Here is a 21,211-nt window from a genome sequence, read left to right on the forward strand (position 1 = left end):
TTGTGATATGTATGTAACTTTGTTTTCTTTGTTCGCCTGTCCAAACCAACTAAAAGAGCAAATACTTACATTAATTCGTAGATATGAAACAAATAATAAACCAAGATAAAAGAAAAAAAAAAAAGGTGAAGACGACGAGAAAAAGAAAGAGATGGTCGTGGACAAAGGTGGGGAGATAAGCCCCACAAAAGAAGCCGCCAGGCCTAGCACCACCTGCTGGCCCATTTTAAAGCCATATTATCCCCATGTATATAGCAGCTCAAAATCTCTAGAATTCTTTGTGGAAACATGATGATGATTGACACAATAAATAGGCCCAGGTCAACCGTTGCCCATGCATGATATGGGCTATCTCCTACACTGCACTGCTCGCTAAGATTCCTAAGAATAAATCCACTATGAGCCTTGTCAGTCAAGAGGGTCCCCTTTCGGCCTTTACTATTACTATTGGATTTGGAGAAATTCCACAATCCACACTGAATTTTGAATCATATGAACTGGCAATCAAAGAGGGCCCCTATCCGCCTTTACAATGGGTTGGATTGGGTGCATATCCAAGAGCTCACACACATCAATTAATCAATCAACCATTCATCCATCCATTTACGCACCACACATATTATGGGTCCAAACCAGCAACACCCACTTGAGTCCCCTTAATTAATTTCAAAAGCTTTACTTCTTGTCCAGGGTCCACCTAACCAATTGAGACGGAATGACTGACTAACCGACCTTGAATGACATATCTTCCTACCTGTTATGATTTTTTTTTTAAGTTTTTAAAACGTAAGTAGGTCAGGTCAGGTGGGTGAAATGGATTGAGTATAGAATTACTAGGTCTAGCTCTCAAAGGTTGAAAGTAGTACAACGCATGTAACATTAATGAATGAAACCCAAAACAATGGAAGATGTAGGTGCGGTGTAGGTATCAGTGCGATCAGCGATCCCCTTCAACAGTACACCAACAAACAGGAGGCTAGGTAGGGCACAACACAACACAGAAACTCTTTGGAAGGTTGACGAATCGACTCAAAAAGTTGGTATATGCCAGCCCTAAACTAAAATCATTTATATAAATTGTCAACGCCAGTTTGATGAGAGAAGAGAGTGAAGGGACATCAACCACCACTCTGGCTTTACTGCTTACTGGGAGATTCATGAATCATGATGTTTTTTTTTTTAATTTCTGGAGTCTTCACTCTCACTCCCTAGGAGGCGTAACAATGACTGCAAAGACCCAGCTTGGTGGATTTCAATTCCTCTGTTTCTGTTGGACATGTGGGAGTCGGACACAGTGTCTTTGGTTTGGTTAATACGAGTTCCATATGTGAGAAGAGGAGAGAAATAACCAACCAGTCAGTCAAATATGTGAGGAGAGGAATGGGTATTCTGACAGAAAAACAAAGGCTATTTGGCTCAATGTGTCTGTCCTCATTAATGAGGTCGGATATTCTATGGACGTTCCGACCTAATAGGCCTTTTCTACATGGTAAACTTAGTTAAATTGCCGTCAGTTGTTTTCCAAATTTCATCTCTAGTGTCTGTTTTTTGTTGGGTTTTGCTTTAATTAATCTCAGCATAAAATAAACGTTCTGAATGTGGTTAATTAGGCGAATTTGTGCATCCATATCCTGGCATGCCATTGTCAATAAGGTGTGGCATCACAAGTTTGGGTTTGTATTGAATGACATATGATACCACAACTTAACATTACTGTTTTCCTTTTTCTGTGCCCAAAAAAAAAAAAAAATTGATGGTGTTTGATATCCATGGCGTTTTTTTCAGAGCAACAAGTAGGTGTTTAATAGAAGCATTCAATGTTTGTTTCGAGTCATTTACTGGGCACTGAATTGTAAGAAAATGGGTTTCAAGTAGATTTCTCCTGGTTTTTTATATAAAAATGTTGCAAAGGAATTTATGCAACTACTGCTACTGCAGATTACCAAACCAAAACTAAGTCCTCGTAACTTTTCGTATGGTCTTTTGACTGTTTACAATCCGGGCAGACCGTGCCATGGTTTTTTTTTTCATTTGGTTTGTAATATATCTAGCTGCCAAAAGTTAATGGATCAAAAAGACACGAAAAACCTATTTTAGACTGATTTCGGGAAGTTCTAAATGGAGTTTTTTGTGTCTTTTTTATTTTATTCTCACGCAGAAAGACATGAAAATATACACAGAAAGACATGCAATTGCCAAATTAGCTTTAGGCTGCTCAAATCTTTATAGAAAAGCTTAATGTATCTTTTGACTGTCAAAACTACCAAAGGCCAAACGGCCCCTAAATAATGGAGAAAATGTTTCTCCCTTTAGGATAACAAGTAAAGGCCTCCATGTGCAAGACATGTGGACATGGATGGCCTTATAACAATAACATATATGGATATGGTCCCTCCCTCCTTCTATACCTTTTTTTTTTTCCTTCTCATAACAATAGTTGTTTTATTGACATGTTACAATTAATTGCATCAAGTGTAATATCTACTTTTAATACAAACTTATGAAGAGATCAAGAGAATTGATTATTTTATAAACAAATAAGGTGGTGCATTTCTTAAGGCTCAGTTAGTTTGTGGTGTGAATTTTATTTGTATTGGTGTAAATGCATGGGAGTGCAAATAAACTGTGTATAAATTCTGGTTTACTTTTGTTCAGATTTAACTTTGCCATATTTGTTTCTAAGAAGTAATGTGTTTCCCACCTTATTTGAAAGAGATTGAAGGCAGGAGGGTTGTTTGTTTGAGGGTGAGGTAAGAAGCAAGATGATGTGGTCCTTCACTTTACATGAGTGAGAATTGATGGAGGGAGGTGGAGTAAATTTTGCCTCGATTTTTGAGATGCAATATTTCCACTACTAGTGAGTATAAATGTGACAAATAGTATAAATTTTTGTAGCAAGTAAAAGTGCAAACCAAGTTATAGACAACAGATGCAAAATTGAACTGGTGTAAAGTTTGTATCTAATTCAGATTTGCACGGCAAACAAAAATAACCTAAGGTTGTGTTTGGTTGCAATGCAAATAAATTTGCGCTGATGCAAAACCATGGCAATGCAAATGATTTGAGTGTAAATTCTGACCTATTTTTGTTTCAAATTTTAGCTTATTTTGTTTGATTGCAGTATAAATGAAGTAAATTAAGACATGAAGTAGAATAAAGTAAAATCCAAATTAAACAAAATTAAAACAATTTGCATTTTTTATATTTGCACTCCCATGCATTTGTACTAGTGCAAATAAGTATGCACTGCAACGCGCAAAAAAATATTTGAAACAATCATTAAGCATAATACTAAACTAGGCATGACTCTAGTAGTCAGTATGGGGCCACTAATATGAACTATTTTAAATTTTCAATTTTTTTAAATCATTTATATTAAAAATTTTAGGTTAGGTTTTCATTTGTTGTTTTGATAGATTTTTATTTGATTTAAGAGACTTGTCATATTTTATCCAGTACGTTACCCCATTATGGGGCAGTTACACATATGTATCGTTTTGGTTTTTACTCTTTTTTTTTTGTTTTTATAGTAATTTATTTTATTTGAATTTTTTTAGAAGATTTTATTTGAGTTTCACTATTTGTCTAATAATTATATTTATATTTGAAATTCAAATAAAACTTACTATTGAAATTGCGAAGAAGTGGTTGTGGATAACCACTTCTACATTTCTTGCATTTTTTTAGGAATATATAAGAATGGGAGCTTCCCACTTCTCATGTATTTCTAAAGAACTATTATTGAATGTATGACACCTGTCTTAGAGTGTCACATGTCTGAGTTCAAAAATTTAAATATAGTTAAGAGCAATTTATGTATATGAGGAATGGGTTTTTTTTTTGAAAATGTGAACAACCAACTTTTGAGATGCTTTGAAAGTTGAAGTTGCCCAAGGTTAGAGTATCATTTAGGGTCACTCGTGCGTGTCTAGATGAGCTGGAGACAGGATTGTAAACACCGGGCTGGGCTACCTATCAGAGTCCGCGTTCTGTGCACCCGCGGGTGCATTGGATGCATGAACTCGCGAATGGCAAAACGACATGTTGACCGACGACCAGGACAATGTTAATACGCGTTTGAACATTAACGTGGTCTGTTCCGGTTCATGCGGACACGAACCGGTCTGGAACACTGACAAAAGCCCCATTTCTTCAATTTTTTTATTCCATTTCTTTCAACCGAACCCTACCCATACACCAAACCCTTGTCCCTCTAACGGGTCATCGACGGCGACGTATTCTTCTTCTCCTCTTCTCTTCTTCTTCTCCGGCAGATATTTTGCAACTAAATCTAGACGTAAAGGACCAACAGTAGTTAAAGAGTGGATAATACAAGACAGCCACACATTCTGCAACTAAATCTCAAAATGCATCGAGTACCTCATCAAAAACCAAAATACCATCATACTCTGACCCACACCATTGCAAAAGCTGTTGTTCAGTAAAGTCTAAGGCAAACCTGAACCAACCGGTGGCACAGCATACATGTACGAAATATAAAACCTGATCCCACTAAAACTCAAGCTCTTATCAAGTTTTCTTTTTCTTTTACAGTGAAACAAATCATTTTTCTTTTGACTTAAGATGAAGACATGAAATATGAGAAATGAGTCCATCATTTATGTGAAAGAAAACAAGGATTCTGAATAAAATTTCAAATCCCAAAGGTGCTGAAGATGTCTCTGCCATTGAATAAATATGAGAAATGAGTCCTTCTCTAGCACCATTCTGAAGGTGCTGAAGATGTCTCTGTCATTGAAAAAAAATAGAAATGTATAACCATCAGTGAGGAGCCAAGTCAATCGGACATGAGTTAAAGGTCACAGGCAACCTGACAAGCATACACTATTGGTAAGCATGATAATGCCTCATAACCCTCCAGGGTTCAGGTGGTTGCACTGCTGATAAGGAAGATGTTTCCACAAAGTTGGTGTCGAATAATCTGAATAGAGAATCTGCTTAACACATCCTATTAGATGACAGTTTCTGGAATACAGTTGATGCATTATTTTATAGTTAAGTACTAATATAAATTTGTTGAATCAGGCCTTTGTTAGGGAGCGTGAGCAACTATTTGTTGAAATGGGGCTTTACGCCTAGGATTGCAGGACCAACAGTGGTATGATCGAGTCCACGATGACCCGTTGGAGAAGAAGAATAATGGAGAGGAGAAGAGGAGAATATGTCGCCGCCGATGGACAAGGGTTTGGTGTATGGATAGAGTTCGGTGGAAGTAAATGGAAGAAATGGAGATTTTGTCTGTGTTCCAGACCGGTTTGTCTTCACACGAACCGATTCATATCCGTGTGAACCGGACCAGACCACGTTAATGCTCAAATGCGCGTTAACATTGGCCTGGTCGACGTGTCATTTTTCCATTCGTGGATTCATGCATCCAATGCATCCAACTGATGAAAAACCAACCCGTAGTTTCTAATTTCAAAGCTTTGCTTGAAAAACCCCTGAGGCAAGAACTGTAGCATTTCCTGGCAAATCCCGCTTACCCGTCGGCTCTTTATTTTCCACCAAATCCGTCATTGCTCTGACCTTGGGCGAGGTGTAGGATGAACAACCACTCCCGGCAAAACCCCTGTAACGGGTTCAACCCGCTCAGCAACTTGCTTAGATCTCACCAACTCAACTCAAGCTGGTCCGACCACCAACGATATTTCCTATACATTAACGGCGGAACTGACAAAGCCTCCGCTGTGACGGAAGCAATTCACATCAGAACTTACTAATTAAGTCATAACCAGAAGTGTCTGTGCACATGTAATTTTCATAGATCATTAGATCTGATAGTAACCGGATGTGTTGACATTGCAGAAGATTGCGTCCAAGCTGTAGAAGTCAAGTCACCATTATATTGGGTTTGATTCCGGCATCCTCAAGGAATTGGAGCATTCCGGTCTCATTGTGATTTTAATGTTGCAGGGATCAATTTGTCCAGCTTTCTCAACACTTGCAACTGCATTCTCAAACCTGCAAGACAACGACCATCCATTCTCACTCACCCCAAGATCTTAAGTTATATCTCTCGTGGAATTTTATATATCTGAGTTCACCTTCACATAAGATTCTGCAAGCATCCCAAAGAATTGGTCTGGTGAACAAGAGGGTGTAGATACTTCAAAATTTATGTATTTTAGATAGTCTAGAGTTTACATCCTCAAGTTGCTGGAGCTTCAAAAGGCCTCTTCTCTGCATGCATAAAGCTGTAAAATTTGGTGGCTGCTGCATACTTGGGCGAGGTGTAGGATGAACAATCGCACCAGAACATAGAGGCACGGATTTGGCGATCTCACCTTCTTCTTCTAATGCTTCTGTTCGGAAGAAGATGGTTAAATCGAAGATGGGAGAGGGACGAAGGGCGAAATTGGGTTTTAAAGAAAATTTATACATCACGTTGTGGTCCCTATCAAGAAAGAAAGATATCTTAGTTAAGAGTTGGACTCACTACGGGTGATTCCATGGACTCACTACGCGTGAGTGTGGGTAAAGATATCACGTTGGGGAGTGGATCAACCAGTCTATTAGCTAGGTTTTAGTTGGGATTTTCCATTAATATCTAGAAATGGTTAACTTGCGAGGCCAAAAGACACCTAGCTAAGATGTGGTCCCTATCTTCTAAAGTATCACAAAATGGACAACCGGTTTGTAGGTAAGGACAATTAGTTTTTCTTGATTTCTTAATTAGTCTTAAAAGAGGTCGATCCATGGTCAAATCATTTAATTGAAAAGGATCCAAAAGTGCTCCAACCCCACACCATACAACCCTCTTTGATGTATGGATGGAATGTTGACGGCCATCACTTTATCCACTAGCTCTTGGGGAAGGCATTAAATAAATCCCATTTCTTTGTCTCTAAGTCAATGAAATCCTTGACTTTAAGGTCGATTTAAATCGTTTTGCGCATTAGGCGAAACTTTTTTAAGTGATTGATGATCCACCTAATTGTCTATTTCAAAGCTTGCAGGTTGCTCTATTTCCAATAGGGTAGATTCCAGTCAAGCTAAGTCGAATAGTATTAGGTTCGAGTTCAGATCAAGACTATTTTATAAGGTTTGAATTTGAGTTCGAGCTTGGTTCAAGCCAGAATCTTGAGCTTGAACTCGGCTCGAGTCAAGAGTTTATAAGTTCGAATTCAGCTCGATTCAACTTGTTTTATATTTTATTATAAAAATATTTAGAAAAAAGCTGAACCGAGCTCGAACAGTTCATGAAAAATTTGGTTCGTTGCCACCCCTAATTTCTAACTCTCAACATTATTCCTTTCCTGAGGTTCTCTATTTCTTGGGATATTTTTCCTACTCCAAGCCCAAGAAACACAACTTAAGAGGCCTATGATCAAGGAAGTCCATATTTTGTAGGTCTATTTGCTGAATAATTTGCACTCAGAGATTATCCTTATTTCATTATCTTTCATCCTAAATTCGGTTTATCAGAGCACACTGAGTTCTAGCTCGTAAGAGCAAAGGAATTATTATTATTTTTAGTAACCCCTCTGAAGTTTATCCATTTGTTTTATTATTTCCTTAGGGAAGCCAAAGATGCTCGTTTGATATTGGGCTAGGTTTCCAACAATTGCTTTTAGTAGTGTAATTCTTCCCATCCATACTTCCAATTTATCATTGATTTTTTCAAGAACATCATTGACTGTGCATCTTGCTACTCTTTGGGTGATTATGATTGCACCCAAATATTTACCTTCTCTATTTGACCTCGGGATACCTGTTGCTCTAGCTAATAATCTTTGAAATTCAGGGTGAACACTTTTGGAGAATATCATGGTGGATTTTTGATATTTTGATTTTGCAAATTTGTTTAAAATGCTATAACAAGCTTCTAGATTGACCTTTGCGAAGATGAGACAGACAAATTGAAGCATAGGAATCCTAGGGGCCGTTTCTGAAGGTTTGAAAACATTCAACCTCTGAATTTGTTTCTTAAGAGCTTCACAACAAAGGAAAAAAAAAAAACTAATAGGAGAGGGGATCTCTCTGTCTTAGATCTTTGCTTGGCTTAAAGGATTTTGTTGTATGAGATCCATTTGTGAGGAGTTGAAAACTTCTCGTTGTTACACTTTCCATGATCAATTTAATCCATTTCTCATGATCTTATTTTCTGGAGGACTAATTAAAGATAGTCCCATTCCAATTTATCACATGCTTTTTTTATATCAATTTTATAGGCTATCACTCTTGTTTTTCCTTTCTTTTTTTTTCATTGAGTGGAAAATTTTATGAGAGATTAGTACATTGTTTATGATTTTCCTCTCAAGTACGAAAGCTGATTAGAGAGGGAAACCAATTTTGTTTAAGATGCATGAACTTCATTTGATTTGCAAGGATTTTGCTATTATCTTATAAATAACATTACACAGACTAATTGGTCTGGAATGAAACTTACTCTCTATCTCTGTTTATATCCTGCTTTATTAGCTAGATGTTAATTACTTAATTTGTTTATACTACTAATCTTGTTATCACCCATTGCCATCTCAAGACGTTGATTTGGTGAGAGGACCATCCCGGCCCTTAAGTAATATTGCGTGAGAATAATTGATGTCGATCCATGTATAGATATATAGGGGTGTGTGTGTGCTGTGTGTATCTGGTAGCTAGTCATCTGCAAATTGAACGGTTTAATTTGCCTGAATGCTCCTCTTCAAGAATTTGATTGTTGGATTTATATTAAAATCATTGAGTTTATTTTCCTTCCATCGCGTTAATTTCCATTGAAATTAAAACACGATAAAATGACCCCAGCAGTGCTTACCCATGCAGTATTCGATTGCTACTGATCATTTCACAGTTCAATTACCAATCCTGAAGCCGAGGTTAATTGCAAGTTAATCAAAGAGGTTGTCTTAAATAAATTAATCAATTAGTGGATCTTTAATTCACAGAGTGATGGTAGATGTTTTGGCTTCAGAGACAGAATCAAGTGCGTTTTTAACAAGTAATATTCAACGGTTCATGGAAAACCTGTAACTTTATCTTCATTCCCATAGGCATTTATGAAAAAAAGAAAAGAAAACATAAGAACAATAACTAAGCGAGATAATTAATGGCATGAGATACAGAGCAGGCTTCTCTGACCCAGTTGCTCAGGGAATCTGCAGGCACCGAAACCCAGATTACCAGCTTGATCGCCGAAACGACACGGCCGAGATATAAGTACTCTAGCTAGGCTAGCATTGCCACATGATCGTCCATTGATTTCAAAGTCTTCTCGTAGTATAAGTATGACTCATAGGCTTTTAGTGTGCTAACATAATAATCCGACTGTAAGAAATATATATATATACATCACAAATCATTCGAGGGAAAGGCTCACTAGTAGAAAGAATGAACGAGTTCACATGAAAAATATTCATATCAAAGATCAATTAAAGATAAACCGACTCTGTTGGTAGTGGTGGTGGTTTGACAATCTAGATTTCAAAGTCAAGAATTTGCCTCAAAAGAAACAACCTTGAGGTAATTTATCTCCTTATATGGGTGAACCAGTTTTATTGAAAGATTATACTATTAGAGACTTAAATTACCTTTTAATCCTATGTGGCCTATTAGCTCAGTTGGTTAGAGCGCTTTTGCTTATTCGCAGGTTCGAGACTTGCATGGGCCATCTATTCTTATTGATTGTTTTCTATTCTTTGCTTTTTCTTCATCGTTTGGCTTATTTTTGCTACAATATAATTATGTTAGTACTAAAATTTTGTACGCCCTATTAGCTCAGTTGGTTAGAGCGTCGTGCTAATAACGCAAAGGTCGCAGGTTCGAAACCTGTATGGGCCATTTGTTCTTATTGTCATTCTTTTGCTTTTTCTTCATCGTTTGGCTTACTTTTTGTAGAAATATAATTATGTTTGAATTACATTTTTATACGGCCTATCGCAGGATCGTGACCTGCATGGGCCATTTATTCCTATTGATTGTTTTTCATTCTTTGCTTTTTCTTCATCGTTTGGCTTATTTTTGTGAAAATATAATTATGTTTGAAATAAAATTTTGCACTGCCTATTAGCTCAGTTGGTTAGAGCGTCGTGCTAATAACGCGAAGGTCGCAGGTTTGAGACCTGCATGGGCCATTTAATCTTATTGATTGTTTTTCATTCTTTGCTTTTTCTTCATCGTTTGGCTTATTATTTGTACAAATATAATTATGTTCGAAATAAAATCTTGCACGGCCTATTAGCTCAGTTGTTTAGAGCATCGTGTTAATAACGTGAAGGTCGCAAGTTCGAGACCTGCATGGGCCATTTATTCTTATTGATTGTTTTTCCTTCTTTGCTTTGGCGGCCTATTAGCTCAGGTTAGAGTGTCGTGTATATATATTAAAATTGGACAGTCTATGTTAGTATGTTTTTCCTTTGAGATAAGCTATTTATCTATTTTTTCCATTTTTTTCTTATTTTCTTTTATTTTAAAAGTTTAAAATAGTAATTATTATTTATCTTGATTAGATTAATAAAATTGCACACTATTAAAGAGAGACATTTGGGTTTTTCAATGCCTCTTATTTTACTGCATGTTATAATTACATTTAAGAGAGAGAGACATTTGAGTTTTCCAAGGCCTCTTATTTTAATGCATTTTATTATTACATTTAAGAGAGAGAGAGAGAGAGAATAGCAAGAATATAAATATGTTGAGGTTAAATAATAAAAAATATTAATTTAAAAATTCACTAAACTTTCACTAAAAATAAATATTAAGAAAGCTTAGTAAATATTAAAATGTGTTTAAATTCCACTTAAAAATCAAACTTAATAAATGCTAATAAAAATAAGAAATTTAAATATAAAAATATTAATTGATAGTTTTAATAATATTAATAGATAACTTATGAGTTGAGACCTTTATCATGTGCATAATAAACTCATTAAAAATGATAGAAATTAATGAAATTTTAAAATGCATAACCCATTTTATTAGCAATATTTTATTGCAAAAATTACTGAATAATAATGAAAAATACCAACAATTAATTAAAAATAAGAAATTTAAATATAAAAATAGTTTTCATAATATTATTAGATAACTTTATATTAATGCCTTTTTAATTAATTAATAATTTTTATGAGCTGAGACCTTTATTGTGCATAATGAACTCATTAAAATTGATAAAAATTAGTGAAATTTTAAAATACAAAACATGTTTTATTAATAATATTTTATTGCAAAAATTACTCATATGCAAATTTTACTACATAATAATAAAAAATACCAACAATTAATTAAAAATTCGAAAAATTCTGAAAAACCTAAACATAATTAAAATACTAAAAATAATTAAAAATATTGAAAATTAACAATATTTTATATTAATAAGGGTATTTACAAAGAATAATTAAAAAATAAAAATAAAAGTATTTTATTATTAATTTATTAAAAACACCTAAACCATAAATTATTGAAAAATAATGAAAATTAGTTGTATTTTTTTATTAACTATGTTATTTACTTAGTTATTTAATTTATTTTTACTGAAATCAAATGAAATTAATTTTGTAGTGACTAATATGCAAAAATAAATGCTGAAAATACTAAAAATTATTGAAAATTAATTATATGCAAAAAATACTAAATAATAATGAAAAAACACCAAAAATTAATTAAAATTCTGAAAACCTAAAGCTTAATTAAAATACTAAAAATAATCAAAAATTAAATTAATTTATTTTATTACAAAATATATTGAACAATAATGAAAAATTAATGTATTTTAATTATTAATAGTAATATAATTAACAGTAATTATTTTTAAATTGTAATTAATAGTAATTATAATTTAAGATATAAATAGTAGAAAATTACATTTAATTACCAAAAAGTTATATTTAATTACCAAAAAATTAAATTTAATTAGTTTTAGCCAAGAAATTAGCAATATTTATGCAAATATGATCATTTCCAAAAATTACTATGTTTTAAATAAATACCATTATTTAATAATTATAATATTTTAATAGCTAACAATATTTTAATAATTAGTAATAAAAAGTAACAAACCGTTTATAACTTAACCTAACCCGATTAGATCTATAAACTTGCAAGCTCAAGCAACAATTTTCTTTTGAGTTAAGTCTAGCTGAGATATGCACCATGCCCACACTTTATTAAGGATAATCAGATTCGAAGTCTAATTGGGTATCAAACCTTTGGAGTCCAATGATGGCTTTAGCGGATAAGGCTTATGCTAAACAACCCCTAATAAACTCAACTTGGAAGTTATATGCATATATGGTAAATGTTATTATATAATATTTAAATAACAAATTTTATATTAATATATATAGAAATGTTATATATATTTTTATACTAGATTAGAATTAAATAAAAAATTTAATTTGTAAAAAATCATAGTTTTATAATTAACATGGGCCTCTTTATCAATAGAAAATGTGCAAGTTCGAGCCGAGCTCGGCCCGACCAGTGGGCCTAGATCTTGAGCCCAAGCCCAGCCCTTATATAAATTCCAAAACTCGAGCCCAAAGCCCGATTTGTAAACAAAATGTCTTATTTTCAGTATACTTTTATAAACTAATATTATATTAGTTTAGTAATAATTTAATAAATTAATAAACTAATTTTTATTTCCTAATAGTAAATTGATATTTATTAATAATTTAAGAAGCATATATAACATAAGTATTTTTTTATATATGTAATAGAATTGAGCTGGGCTTGGGCCTAGGCCAGGCTTATTTGAGAAAGCCCGAGTTCAAGCCCACATGCCTGAAATTTTGTCCAAGCCTGAAAAATAATGGGTCAGGCCAAGCTGGGTCATCGGGCTACCCGACCCATGAATAGGTCTAATTGTATATATAAATAATTGTATAGATAAAAAATTGTATAAAATAAAAATTTAAACATCATTTTCAATTTTTTTTAATGGACCTCTCATACCTTGGCTCGATCCGCAGCATGGCCTAGACCAAGGCTCAGCCCATGGACCAGCCCGGCCCACAGCACGGCATGGGCTCGTACGGGCATGGGCCGTGGGCCATACCAAACCAACTTCCCAAACTAACAATAATTATTTTCTATAAATCAACATTAAATGAAAAATAAAATTATTAAAAATTTAGATATTAACAATAACTTTAAATACTATTAGTAATTAACAACAAATTTTAATTATTAATTTAATATTAATTAATAATAAATAAAATTATTAAACCAAATACAACAGCGGGGTTGCCGCAATTCTCTTTTTTCTGCCACTAATAATTTTTGCCCAACTTTTGGTTTCTATCAAACAAAATACAATAGCTTGGGGTTGCTCTAATTCTCGGCAAGAGCACTTGGGGTTGCCTGAAATCCGAGTGTCAGTGAAGCTATTAAGATTTAAGAATGTGGACACCACTTTTCGTCTGTGCACCGGGTTTTCTTCACCGATTGACGAGCTCAGATCGTCAAGAATGAGTGGCTCCGGCGTCCCTTGCATGTTTGGGGTATATGACGGTGGTAGAGAGTCGTGGGCCTGGCCAAGGTTCCCATGGTTGGAGGCATGGAGATGGAGTGCGAGGGTAGGAATTAGGAATGTGTTACGATCCATTTGTCCCATGTCGGTAGTATGGGATGCTAATGCAAGGTATCCCACATTGGTAGAATGGGATGCTGTTGTGGGGTATATATGTGCTTGGGTTCCCTTCCTCTAACAGTTAGCTTTTAGGGGTGAATTCTCCTAAGGCACATAACAAATGATATTAGAGCCTACACTATACCTCCTAGTTGCAATCGTGCGGCACAGGTGGTGATGTCGGTATTGCAGTGCTTGGCCGGCACAGAATGTGAATGCAAACTTTGACATCAGTAGCTGAGCCGCTGATTGGTTCAGAGATGAATACCCGGGCAGGTTGGCTTGCTGATCGAGTTGCCCGTAACTCCAACATGGACCTTAGCTTTTTGCCATTTTGGCATTTGTTATCTTCTTGCCCGGGGCTTAAAAATGAAATGGCATTGTTAGCCCTGTTGGTGCTGGGCTAGAGGTGTAAAACAGATCGTGTCACTTGCAGCCCAGCACAAATTTGGACTGGCCCGGAATGACGGTCTGCAAGCCGTGCCAGGCCCGGCATGATCGTGCGGGTCATGCCAGGTTAATATTATATAAATTATAATCATATATAGTATATAATATATTAATAAAATAAATAACTTTTTTAAATTTTATTATACTAATTTATTTAATTATTATATATAAGCAATTTTATACATTAAACTTCATATAAAATTAAAATTTTAAGTTTTTTGTCAATTTTTTTAAATAAATAGCTTTGGCCCGATGAACGGCTCGATCTAGCGGGGAAGGGGGGGGGCAGCACGGCCCAGCCTGCACTTTGCGCAGGCCAACCACAAGCCGTGCCATGCCAGCCCGACACGACCCGAACACCTCTATGCTAGGCTTAAATGGTCATCCCGCGTTTAATCTCAACCGTTTATTATCTGAAAAACCAGTAACACTGCTCAAGCAAATGGTTGTTCCATAGGTTTAATTAGCAGCCAAAGAGCCATGTTCAATGTAAAGCTTAAGGCCTCTAAATCCTCCTGTATCAAGAATTTACTGCACTTGTTTTATCATCACAAAGCATTCGAATCATAGTGGAAATGGGTATAGAAGGATTTTACCATGATACATGAAAAATTTGTAACCAATCAACCAGTATCATATAAATAAGATGATATTCATTAAAATTCACATACGTTTTGATTGGTCAAAGCTATTTTGCATTCTTTTAAAAATCAGACCTACGAATGTCAATTTTCCTCATTTCTTTGATTCCTGTGGGAATCCACCCCAAATGGTGTGGGGATGGAGAAGTTTTCATCCTCGTTAGCGGGGACGGGGGCAAGGACTAGGGGTGTCCATGAAAAATCAAAAAACCGAACCGAACCAAGAAAACCGAATCACAAAATGTGGTTAATCGAACCGATCGGTTCGGTTTCAGTTTGAAATTTTTGAAAAACTGAAGGACCGGTTCGGTCTTCGATTAACCTACAAAAAAACAGTTGTTAGTCGAACCAACCAGTATATATTTAGATGTATATTTTATATATTTTTTAATATATGCCACATATTTTCTATATGTTATATATAAATATGTACTTATATTATATTTATAATAATCTATTTATAAATATTATATACATATATATTATATTTTTAAAATATTTATAATACATTATATATCATCTATATATATTAAAACAAAGCAGTCAAGAAATTTTCTCCTTTTCTTGAAATTTTTATTTTTTTTATTCCATATCAATTTTGAAACAACCAATGACATGCACTTTCCAAGAACCTAAATAATCACTTCTCCTAAAATTTATCCTAAACTACCTCCCCTACTATCTCCCACTTTCTCCAAAATTATCTCTAATTCTTATTTATCTTATAAATTATCTCTAATTCCTATTTATCCTCTCCCTTACTTTTTATCTATATCTTTTTAAAGAAAGTTTGGATTAAAAAATCTAAGAATTATTTAAATATTCTAACAAAATTAAATAATAACTTTAAAAAATTATTAAAAACATGAAAAATAATTTTATAGTTTTAAAAAATATATCACGAAATTATGTACTAACAATTTAAAATATGTTTTCCAGATTACCAATTTAAATGTTTTTCAAATATTTAATAATATATAATATATTTAAATAAATAAAATTCAAATAACAAAAATTTTAAATATTTTATAGATTATTTAAATATTTATCATAACTAGATTTTAAATAGTTAAAATAACGGAATTATGTAATAAATTTTAAAAAAAAATCTTCAAAGTAGAAAATAATTATACATAATATTCAAAATAATAATAATTTAATATATTACAAAATTAATAATGGAATTATGTAATACTAGTATAAATTATGATTTTATGGATAATTAAATTCGATAAATAATTAATATTTTAAAATTTAAATATTTTACATATTATATAAGTATTGTAAATAACAAAATATTTAACATAACTAGATTTTAAATATTTAAAATAAAGAAATTATGTAATAAATTTAAAAAAAATCTAAAGAGTAGAAAAATAAGTATAACATAATATTATAAATAACTAATTTCACTTATATCAAGTAATAATTCAAGAAAATAACTTAAAAATAATATTTATTAATGATAATTTTAAACTCTTAATCTGTATTTTTATATAATTATATATATTAAAATTAATATTTATTGTATTTTAGTAATTATTTATTGGTTTCGTGATAGATGTATTTTCAATGATTTTGTATAAATTTATTTTGTTTTGCTATTTAACAAAAAATTTCAGTAATTATTGGAGATTAAACTACTCCTATTGAATTTTTTAAATTTAATCTATTGTACTTATTGAATTTATTGTATTTTTGTTATATGTTATTGATTAATTCATATTTATTAGAGATTAAACTATTATTTGAGATTATAGTATTTATTGACTAAGTTAATATATTTTTAATTCTTTTTGTATTTTTGTAATTATTGTATTTTTCATTACCAATATATTTTCAATAATTGTGTATTTTCGCTATAAATTTTCAATAATTATTGGAGATTAAACTATTGTTATTTATCGGAGATAAGACTATTAATTTAGCTAAAATAATGAGGGTTCATGAGTTGGTTTGGTCTAGCCGTAGGCTATTTGGCCAACCAAATTGACCTGGTTATGTTGGGGAGTTGGTCAGTTGAAACCGACTGACCTTTTGTGAAAACTAACCCACTCAAGTGTATCGGTTTGGGTTGGTTTTCACAAATGGTCAGTCGGTTCAAAAGATTTAAACTTAAAAGTTAAATTAAATTTTAAAAGTTATAGTGCAATTATTAAAAAATAAATATAAATATTAGATTTATGAAATAAAACATTTTAAACTAAGAAATATGGGAAATTTCTCAGTTTTTGATATTAAAAATTATATTTAAAATATAAAATTAATAATAAAATTACGTAATAATAGTAGAAATTATGATTTTATGGACAAAAAAATTCAATAAATAATTATTATTTTAAAATTTAAATATTTTACATATTATTTAAGTATTTAAATAACAAAATATTTAACATAACTACATTTTAAATAGTTAAAATAAAGAAATTATGGAATAAACTTAAAAAAAAAGATCTGAAAAGTAGAAAAATAACTATAACATAATATTGAACATAATAATAATTTAACATTTTTACATAATATTGTAAATAACTAAGTTCACTTATATCAAGTAATAATTCGAGAAAATAACATTCAAAAAAATAAATATTTATTAATAATAGTTTTAAACTCTTAATCTATATTTATTATATAATTATATATACTAAAATTAATATTTATTGTATTTCAGTAATTATTTATTGTTTATTGTGATAGATGTATTTTCAATGGTTATGTATAAATCTATTTTGTTTTGTTATTTAACAGAAAACTTTCAATAATTATTGGAGATTAAACTACTATTATTGAATTTTTTAACTTTAATTTATTGTACTTATTGTATTTTTGTTACAACTTATTGATTAATTAATATTTATTAAAGATTAAACTATTATTTGGGATTATACTATTTATTGACTAAGCTAGCATATTTTTAGTACTTATTGTATTTTTTTAATTATTGTATTTTTTTCAATACCAATATATTTTTAATAATTGTTTATTTTTGCTATAAATTTTCAATAATTATGGGAGATTAAACTATTGTTATTTATCGAAGATAAGACTATTAATTTAGCTAAAATTATGAGTTTTCATGAGTTGGTTCGATACGACCGTAGGCTATTTGGCCAACCAAATTGACTTGATCAAGTTGAGGAGTTGGATAGCTGAAACCGACTGACCTTTTGTGAAAACCGATCCACTCAAGTTGTATCGGTTTGGGTCGATTTCAAAAAAGGTCAGTCGGTTCAAAAGATTTAAACTGGAAAATTAAATTTAATTTTAAAAATTATAATGTAATTATTAAAAATAAATTTAAAAATTAGTTTTATGAAATAAAACATTTTAGAATAAGAAATATGGGAAATTTCTCACTTTTCATTTTAAAAATGATATTTAAAATATAAAATATTAATATATATTCATGGTTAGGTTGTTCAATTTTGGCCAGTTTACAAATGGCCAAAGTGAAATTGATCCAACTTGGTCAAATTGATAAATGTTTTAACCAAAGCCAACCTAAAATACTAGAAAACCAACCAACTCAGGTTGAGTTGTATTAAATACACTATTATATTATTTATATTATGCATATCGAAACATATTTAAAACATTATTTATAATTAAAATTTTTTATTTATTTTAAAACAAAATACTATTATCTGAAAACATTTTAGGGATTTGGGTCCCACGGGGAACCCATCCCCTTTAGGGATTGGGGATGGGGGTTAATTTAAGAATCGGGGTCGGGGACCGGGAATATGATCCCAGCCCCGAACCCGCCCGTTGCCATTCTTACACACCTTATAGTTTTATATATTTACTTAAACCTACCTTATAGTTTTCATTTTACTAAAACATCTCATATATTTTATAACTTATTTACTTAATCAACCTTTCATTAAGGAGCTTTTGTTTGGCCACTAGGCCCATGATTTTTCATTCCAAAAATACCCTTAAAACTTTTTTTGTATAAAAAACAAAATTGACCAAATATAGCCAATGGAGTGGTTGCCTGTGTCTTATTTAGAGCAAAAATGATATTTTTATTTTTATTTTCTTTAGGTTAAATTTATTTAAATGAACATTAGGGTCAACCTCTCATTTTCCACTGTCATCTAATGGAAGATTGATTAAATCCATTGCAAATTATAAGTGGTGTTTTAGTAAAATGCTAACTATAGGGTAGATTTTAGTAAATCCATGAAACTATAAGGGTTGTTTTAGTAAATAACCCTTTCTATTATTTAGCTGTCTTAATAAATCCCGTGCATCACATGGGTCCCTGCTAGTTTATTATTTATAATATAATATTATACATATATTTATATAATATATATTATAAATATAAAAAACCAAAAAACCGAAGAACCAAAGAACCGAACCGGTCAAAAACTGAAAATGGCAAACCAATTAACCAGTGGTACTAGTTCGATTTTGGTATGGAGAAATGGAAAAACCGGTACCACCGGTTCAGGTTTGCAAAATATGTCCATGGTTCGGTCGAACCATGGGCATATGCAAAATATATATGCCTATATATTAATATTTTTAAAAATATGGTTGAATATGCTTGAATCTTTTCTAATAGGATTGTAAAATTTAATTATTTTATTTTTATTTTTTTAAATAAAATAAAAAATAAAAACAAAATGCTTAACATTATAAAAATCATAGGGAATTGGTCATGTAACCATTCCTAATCAGACCTGTTGCCATTTCTAATCAAACCAGACCAAATGGTCAAAACAAAATAATCGGGAATTGGCCAGGTAACCAGACCATATGCTTTTAAATCATTTCTATATTGTTTTTTAAATATTCACGAATTATAAACAATTGATTAACTAAAATACAATATAATGGGTAATAAACACTTGAAAATACATTACTTGTATCATAAAATGTTGTGAAAATATTTTATACAATTTGCAACTTCCAAATCATCATCAATTATAAAATCATGGTCATTTTCTCATTATAAACATTAGTAAGAATGTCTTTATATGAAATACAACTATCTAATATAGAATAGGTAAAATTCCACCTATGTCAAACATTTAATATAATTTCTTTATTCTATCTCATATTTTTAAATAAATACTTAAATTCTTGTTTTCTTGTTCTAAAAGTTTTAATATACATAAAAGAACTTTATTTTCAATACCATAACTATGTAAAATATTTAAAATACTTACAACAATTTCCATACCAATATATGGCCTTTTAAGTCTTGTAAAACTTAAAATTCTTTTTTTTTTTTGTAAAAGTCTTGATTCATAAATTAAATGCCCAATGACACAAATATAACTGATTTTATATTAGCAAGTCCAAATATCATATGTAAGTGAAATTTTAGAATTAAGATGTGACAAAGTACAAATTAAATTTTGTTTATATGAATAAAAAATTAAAGCATTTGCTCTAATAGTATTTCTAGAAACTTTTTTAAATTATAGATTTATAGATTGTTGTAAAAATATTTCAAGCCTAGGTTTTTCAACTATAAATTATAGATTTATAGATTGTTGTAAAAATATTTCAAGCCTAGGTTTTTTAAATTATAGATTTGCAGTATTTTTCTTGTAAATATTCAAAATTACGAAAAAGTCTATTGCCCAATTTGTGATTCATTTTCATTACTTTTCTCTTCAAATGACTAGCTATGTGTTTAGCCAAATGCCTAGTACCACCTTTCCTACTATAACTAAAATCATTCTACATCTTGTGCAAACATCTCTTTTTATCTTTCCCTCAATTGTTTCTATATAAACATATTCCAGACTTCATTAGTCTTTCTCTTGCCACCCCTATTGGTATGGGGTAATTTGGCCCAACCTGTTAGCGCACAGACATGTGGAATGACCTATTGACTGGATGATGACTCGGCATTTCCTACCACCTCAACCAAGATCGAGGTCTGAGAAGCTTGTGAAGGCCCAACCTGAGGTGACACGTAGCTCACTTCTAGAAGTTGGTCAGCTGTCTCTAACCTTTTCGGGATCACAACGCAAGTCTGCAAAGCCTCATCCTCATCCCACCAGGATTGGATGGACTCAATAAGGCTTATCAGCTCACACGAAGTCCATCTCCAGGTGCAGAATGGACTCCTAGTAACGCAGTTTGGGGATCTAGGTGGTGTTCCATAAGACCTACGACAGCTCACCTATATAAGGGCTCCAACCCCAACACTACAAGGTATGCACGATTATTGCTTACTAGCTCTCTTTCTTACAAAACTCTTTAGCTCACAAACAACATTTGCTAACTTAAAAATTGGAGTGCCCACACTAGGTAAGCCACCCCGGGTCCTCTGAAAATACTTTCCTTACAGTTCAACCGGCCAACTAAGCAAACCGACGTTCGGGTTGCCATCTAGTTAGGAGCAATCAGATCGTACACCATCAATTGGTGTCGTTTGTGGTAACCACAACAAAAAGCTAAGTTCTCACCTCTTAACTTTCACTTTCAATCACTCGATGGCATCTTCAAGCAACAACAACATCAACAATGGAGAAGTACTAGTCACTGGGGGACAAGAGCAACC

General features: G+C 32.0%; 3 non-coding genes across 3 annotated transcripts; all 3 read left to right on the forward strand.

Annotated features, from left to right (window-relative positions):
* Positions 1 to 9,727: 9,727 nt before the first annotated feature.
* TRNAI-AAU (transfer RNA isoleucine (anticodon AAU)) lies at positions 9,728 to 9,801 on the forward strand. The gene has a single exon. It is a non-coding gene; the product is annotated as a tRNA-Ile (tRNA).
* Positions 9,802 to 10,020: 219 nt separating this feature from the next.
* On the forward strand, positions 10,021 to 10,094 carry TRNAI-AAU (transfer RNA isoleucine (anticodon AAU)). The gene has a single exon. It is a non-coding gene; the product is annotated as a tRNA-Ile (tRNA).
* Positions 10,095 to 10,191: 97 nt separating this feature from the next.
* TRNAI-AAU (transfer RNA isoleucine (anticodon AAU)) lies at positions 10,192 to 10,265 on the forward strand. The gene has a single exon. It is a non-coding gene; the product is annotated as a tRNA-Ile (tRNA).
* The last annotated feature ends 10,946 nt before the right edge of the window (positions 10,266 to 21,211 follow it).

The sequence above is a fragment of the Nelumbo nucifera genome, chromosome 1, assembly GCF_055504915.1.
Source record: "Nelumbo nucifera cultivar China Antique chromosome 1, China Antique-T2T, whole genome shotgun sequence".
Lineage (NCBI taxonomy): Eukaryota > Viridiplantae > Streptophyta > Magnoliopsida > Proteales > Nelumbonaceae > Nelumbo > Nelumbo nucifera.